The sequence below is a fragment of the Ixodes scapularis genome, unplaced genomic scaffold, assembly GCF_016920785.2.
Source record: "Ixodes scapularis isolate PalLabHiFi unplaced genomic scaffold, ASM1692078v2 PGA_scaffold2__306_contigs__length_199485367, whole genome shotgun sequence".
NCBI lineage: Eukaryota > Metazoa > Arthropoda > Arachnida > Ixodida > Ixodidae > Ixodes > Ixodes scapularis.
The window spans coordinates 55349292-55354693 of NW_024609857.1; the positions used below are offsets into that span (position 1 = coordinate 55349292).

The 5402-nt window shown below is 54.1% G+C and overlaps 1 pseudogene; it reads right to left on the reverse strand.

Annotated features, from left to right (window-relative positions):
- Window positions 1-1913: 1913 nt before the first annotated feature.
- LOC115315810 lies at window positions 1914-3189 on the reverse strand (annotated as a pseudogene).
- Window positions 3190-5402: the final 2213 nt, after the last annotated feature.

Consider the following 5402-nt stretch of genomic DNA (forward strand, 5'->3'; position numbering starts at 1 on the left):
CGTTTGCATGCCGGCGAGGCCGTGATTACCCGGGAAGTGCACCTCGCACGCACCATTTGGACGCGCACCTTTCCGGTCGGCCTCTTCTCCCTCCCCGCGCCCGTGGAAATCGGAAACCGTCCGACGGTCCTCGGTTCGCTGTCCACGCCCCGCTGCTCGCCAGACGCCGCTCGTTTATTATGCGAGGAGCGAACCTTCGACGAACCTTCGGCGATGGCGCTTAGAGACAACGCGTGTCGTGTATGGGACCGGGCTGGCGCTTTACATGAAGAAGTCTCGTGTAACAGGCACGCCGAGAGGCACATGTACACGCATTTACATATTCGCGAAGTTGATCGCGTGGACATGTGTAAGCATAAACCTACCTCAGCGGAAGAAACTGCTCACAGACGCACTCGACCGCGAGCAAAAGGAATTGCGGTAAGATAAGGGAGACGAAGGGAGCTGTGCGACTTGTACTGAACTGCTTGTCCTCTCTCTCTCTCTCTTTCTTTTTCTCTCACTCTCCTATGCGAAAAAGTTTGCCCTTGACTTTTTGCTCCTAATTAATATAAGGTCCTAATTAATGTAAGAAAATATTAAATTATTCCCGTTTATATCTCTGTATGAAATTCTTCGGGTAAATCATTTTTTAATGCTTTGCTGACAACGGCCGAGATCGGACGCAAGGGGCGAGATAGGACCTAAGTGGAGACGCGAAATCGGATTTTTCTCTTCATTATGGAGAGCCCAGGACTGTACCTGGGAATCGCCGCTCCGGTTCTTGTCTTCGAATGTTCGTTTTAAATACGCTGTTGCATTTCGAAATTGTTTCTCCACGTCATCAAAAATATGCCTGGTACTTCAAAGTAGGTGAAAATATAATGCGGCCTTTGATTTGGGTGCTCAGAGACGCTTTACAATCTGAAATGAAAGTCAAACGAAGAAGGCACTTCCACGCTTTCCTTTTTTGTTTCCTTCTTTCTTGTGTACATTCAAGGAACCTTGGAAGGAAGGGCAGCCTCTGGAACATATTGCTTTCCTGCCAGCAAGGCTTCCCAAAAGCCAACTTGACAGCAAGTTGTCAATGTAACTCTTGGGACGAGTTGAAAATGATAGCCAATACACCCCCTCAAGCAATTCTCAAGCACGTTAATTGTTCAATATGATCGGCGGCGGTAAGCTTCCGTAACCGACAATCGTGAGCATGCGCAGAGGGGGTGCGCCTGTACGCCTTTTTCTCCGCACACATGGCGGAGTGATCGTGCCACGCCTCGAAGTCGGGGCCACTCACGCTTAATTGGTGACGCAGTCTGGAATGACGTGCCCCGCACCGATGGACGAGGTCGGCTTACCCATGAATGAACTACGCCGCCTACTCGCATTGTTTTTGCGCTAGGAACAGACGTTTTTTTTTTTATGAATCCCATGATCGTGTTGGCATAAGTCAGCAAACTTCGCACAATGGCAAAATATAGCGCCAGACTCCTTTCACGGCCACAACTCACAAAGGCAAAGCGGTATTTACGCGAAGGAAACGCCTTTGAATAATTACCTGTGAACGGATGCGTGCCACGTCTGCATCGGGCGAAGCTAGCAACGCCCTATTCAGCATCTTCGTTCACACGGGCGAAGCGCCGGGGGGGCGAATGTCAGCATTGGAAATCGAATTTTGCGGGTTGCCCTCTCGACAGCACCCTGAACAAACTCAGCGGTTTGTGCGTTTCACCCTGGAGTCGCATAATTAACCCTTACGCGGTTTTGTTATGTGTATACAATGCTGATGAATCAAACTCTTCGTCTGTGTGTGTGTGTGTGTGTTTGTGTGTGTTTACGCGCAATCTGTGGATACAGAAGTGGGTTCTTGGATGTTCTTTACACCCTCAGCAGCAGCAGCAGGCAACCTTTAATTGCGCCCAGAAAGACTAAGCGATTGGTCAGAGGCCCATCTAGGAGTCCCCTCCCAATCACCCCTTAGGCGACGGCCAGAATCCCTTGGACTCCAGCGGCGTCCTCGGCCAGTCGGACGACTTGTTCCTGCACCTCAAGGTCGGTGCAGAGAAGAAGAGCTTCCCAGCTCTCTTGGTTGGTGATCTTTTTTAGTAGTGGCTGGGCTTTGCGGTCGAGCCGGCTGCATTCCCAAATAATGTGGCGAAGAGTCGCTCTTGCACCACATAGCTGGCAGTCTCCCTTGTAGCGATCCGGATACCATCCGCTGAGCTGGGCAGGACTATGGTAGGTGCCTGTCTGTAGTCGCCGCCAAGCTACCGCTTGTCTTTTGTCCAGCGAGGGATGCGCCGGAGGGTAGCGCATCCTTTCGCCGGCGTAATGATCGAGGATGTCTCAGAACGTAACCAGTCTGTCGCCCCCCGTCGACGATTCGATGGAGGGGTCCGACGTTGCTCCGGCCCGGCGAGTGAGACCTCGGGCCGCGTCGTGAGCCTCCTCGTTGCCGGGGAGCGACGAGTGTGCTGGAGTCCAGATCAGCTTCACCTTCGCAGTCTTTTCAGGATCACCTAGTACTCGAAGCGTAACCGGCGAGATCCGTCCCTTGGCGTATTGGCGAATCGCCATCTGTGAATCGCTGACAATGATTTTAGCGTCTTGCAGCTTGAGTGCCAGAGCGATGGCCACTTCCTCGGCTACCTCCGGTTCTGTCGTCCGGACACTGCAGCTCGCAACGATCTTCCCTTGCTTGTCAACCACGGCTGCGGCCATGGCATCCCTGTCGTACCTCGCAGCGTCCGTGTAGTAGACGCCCTCTTCCTTCTCTAGTAGTCTTCGAAGGGCCTTGGCTCTCGCCGTTCGTCGCTCCACATGGTGCACGGGGTGCATGTGACGTGGCAGGTTTGGGATGGTAAGCTTCTCCCGGACCCGTCTCGGCACGTCTATTTTCTCGCCCGTTTGTCTTTCGTAGCGGATGCCCAGGTTTTCGAGAATGTGACGCCCGGTCGCGCTCTTTGTTAGCCGTTCGAGCTGAGACGTCCGTTGCGCCTCGACGATCTCTTCCACGGTGTTATGTAGGCCCAGCGCCGCCAGCTTTTCGTTTGACGTAGAATCCGGGATGCCAAGTGCTCGCTTGTAGGCCTTCCTAAACAAGCAGTCAAGTTTGGCTTTCTCCGCCACCCCGAGCCGTAGGAAGGGAAGGACGTATGCCAGCCGGCTCACAACGAAAGCGCGGACGAGGCGTACAAGATTTCCTTCCCTCATTCCGAAGTGACGGCCTGAGATGCGTGAAATAAGCCGGGTGACCTGATAAGTTGACGCCTTGAGCGATTCGATCATCTCGTAGTTGTTGCCATCCGCCTGGACCCGCAGACCCAGGATGCGAATGCTCTTCACCGACGGGATACGCAGTCCTTGCGAGTAGAGCGCGATGTCCGACGGCAGCTGGCGGGACCGAACAGGTTTGAGGAGGAGGAGCTCCGACTTTTGTGGAGAGCAAGTTAGGCCCCTCGGAGTGACGTACTCCTCAATCGTCCGTATCGCTTCTTGTAGCGTGTCTTGGATGAACCCGTCACAGCCGCCGGTCATCCAGAGCGTGATGTCATCTGCGTATATACTGTGGTGCAGCCCCTCGATCTTGCTGAGCTTCGCAGGCAGCTCAATCATCGCCACGTTAAATAGATATGGCGACAGGACCGAGCCCTGAGGTGTGCCTCGCCCGCCTATATTGATGTCGTCGGACGTGACGCCACCGATGGAGATTTGCGCCGTCCGATCGCTGAGGAAGTCTTGAATGTAGTTGAACGTGCGTCGCCCTACGCCCAGCTTCTCCAGGTTCTCAAGGACCGCATCATGCCTGATAGTGTCAAAGGCCTTCGTAAGGTCGAGGCCCAGGATCACCCTAGTGTCGAGATGAGAGCTTTTTTCGCCATCTATGATTTGGTGCTTGAGCCTCAGCATCACGTCTTGGGTAGACAAGTGTGGCCGGAATCCAACCATGGTGTGAGGGAACAATTGGTTCCTCTCCATGAAGTCGTTGATTCTCCGTAGAACGACGTGCTCCATTATCTTGCCCACGCAGGACGTGAGCGAGATTGGGCGCAGAGCGTCGAGCTGAGGCTTCTTGCCTGGTTTCGGGATCAGGACCACTTTGGCCGTTTTCCACTGCCGTGGTAGCTGGCCTTGTCTCCAGCACTCGTTGATGTACTTTGTGATGCCGGTTATGGCTTCGTTGCTCAGGTTCCGCAGCATCTTGTTGGTGACACCGTCCGGTCCCGGAGCAGACTTGGTCTTCAAGTTGCGCAGTGTCTCGGCAACTTCAAACTCAGAAATGTCCGCGTCTAGCACCTCGTTGTCTGCACCGCCGTATTTCGTGGGTGTTCTCGGCGGGTTGTCACCAATATATTGCTTACGGATATCCTCTACTAGGTCGTCCTCGTCACCCTTGTGACTTCGAATGATCTCACACATCTTGCTACGCTGAGCCGTCTTACAACCGTCCGGATCCAGTAGGTGCCGCAGTATGTTCCAAGTTTTGGGTACATTGGGCTGACCGTCGAACCCTTCGCAGGTATCCTGCCACTGTTGACGCGTAACCTGGTCAGCGTACGTCTCGATCGTTCTGTTGAGTTCAGCGATCTTTCTTCGAAGGTTCCGATTGTTACGTTGCGTACGCTGCCGCTTCTGCAGACTAGCCTTAGCCTCCCATAAGTGTAAGAGTCGGCTATCCGCAGCGGTCACGTCCGCTTCTTCCGGAATCACCTTGGTCGTCCGCTCGGCAGCCGCCAGCAGGCATTCCATCCACTCGCCAATGTTTGTGACGTCTTCCGTCTCGTATTCGCCCATCAGCTCTCGGAACTTATCCCATTCCGTGATCTCGCACTTTCTGCCCCGCGGCTTTCCAGGGCCCGCGCGGATCGTTATCTTTAGCACATAGTGGTCGCTACCCAGGTCTTCCCACGTGTTTGTCCACTCTGCATCCTTTGCATAGCGCACAAACGTAAGGTCTGGCGTAGTGTCTTGTTGTCGGGCGGCTCCTCTCCTCGTCGGATGATCCGGATCGGTGATCAGGGATAGTCCGCATTCGTGAGAGTCGATCCACAGTTTTCGGCCCTTGGGTCGTTCGATCTTGTATCCCCAGTCCGGATGTTGGGCGTTGAAGTCCCCAACCACGACCAGTGTCTGGCGTCTGGCGATGTTCAGGGTCGCTTGGAAGAGGGAAGCGAATCTGTGCCGTTTCGCCGGGCTGCTGTAGATGTTCAGCACGAAGGGGCTGCGCTGGTCTTTCTTCTTCCCCGAGATTATCTCGATTAGCACGTGTTCTACTGTTGAAACGCCTGTGTCATGAACGACGACCGGTATGTTCCTTTTGACCAACGTGACCACTTGCGTCTTTTCCTTGGTATCCATGCCGTAGGACTTGTAACCCGACAGTTTGGCCAGTTGTTTCGCCTCTTGTAAGGCAATCAAATCCGGTC